The sequence below is a fragment of the Solanum tuberosum genome, unplaced genomic scaffold (assembly GCF_000226075.1).
Source record: "Solanum tuberosum cultivar DM 1-3 516 R44 unplaced genomic scaffold, SolTub_3.0 scf00129, whole genome shotgun sequence".
In the NCBI taxonomy this organism is placed as follows: domain Eukaryota; kingdom Viridiplantae; phylum Streptophyta; class Magnoliopsida; order Solanales; family Solanaceae; genus Solanum; species Solanum tuberosum.
Window position 1 is genome coordinate 736,112 of NW_006239057.1, and position 274 is coordinate 736,385.

Sequence of the window (274 nt, forward strand, 5' to 3'; positions counted from 1 at the left end):
CCCCACCCCCACCCCACTCTCACCGGCACAAATACCATGTAACTTTTTGGTAGTCTGCATTTTTTAACTTCTTTTTTGATAATCATAGTGTCCGGCCAGCTTACGCACACCTCAACTAATTTCACACGACATGTGTCACCTTCCACCAACAACAAATATCAGGTAATCAATGTTTAATTTTTGAAATATTGGTTTTTGAAGATTCCTGAGCCTATTATTAACCTTTGCTTTGATACCAATAGAGTACCCCCTACCCTCAACCCCACCCCTACCT